The sequence below is a fragment of the Penaeus monodon genome, chromosome 34 (assembly GCF_015228065.2).
Source record: "Penaeus monodon isolate SGIC_2016 chromosome 34, NSTDA_Pmon_1, whole genome shotgun sequence".
Lineage (NCBI taxonomy): Eukaryota > Metazoa > Arthropoda > Malacostraca > Decapoda > Penaeidae > Penaeus > Penaeus monodon.
In genome coordinates, this window is record NC_051419.1 from 11,871,984 (window position 1) to 11,872,507 (window position 524).

General features: G+C 43.7%; 1 protein-coding gene across 2 annotated transcripts in view; it reads left to right on the forward strand.

Annotated features, from left to right (window-relative positions):
• The window catches only part of LOC119594585 (N-acetylgalactosaminyltransferase 6-like), a 27,520-nt gene that overhangs the window by 4,629 nt on the left and 22,367 nt on the right, over positions 1-524 (forward strand). The gene's annotated exons all lie outside the window — the stretch shown is intronic.

A 524-nucleotide genomic window follows, 5' to 3' on the forward strand; every position in this document is an offset into this window, starting at 1 on the left:
CGCAGTGGAGATTAGAAGGTCGCGAGATATATGCAGGATTTTGTACGAGCGACTATAGCGAAAGGGCTGTAACCAAATGAATTTAGTGAAGGATTATAATAAAGGAATTTTAAAAAGGACTGGGGTGGAGAGAGGGGGCTGAGGACTGCATGGTGAAAGGGAAAGGATTGGAAAGCAAGGCCCTGGAAAGGGCGGAGAAGACAACGGCGAGGGAGCAAGGAAGGGCTGTGGAGGGGGAAATGCCGGCACGGAAAGCCAAGAGCTCATGTTCTTTCCTCCCCGTTTCCTTTCTCACCTCAGAAACAAAATGATTCAGTAATGTTTCAGTCGATTTTGCTGACAAGATTTCTCATTGATTTAAGTCCTCTTTAAGGCAGATCGCTGTCGGAGAATTTCGCATACTTGTGGCGGCGAAGAAACCGTTATTGACACTAATAGTTTACAGAACCGATGTTATATTTATGAATATAACGTATATGTCAGGCTTGATTCAACTATCTTGATACTAAACAATGCCAAGTAAA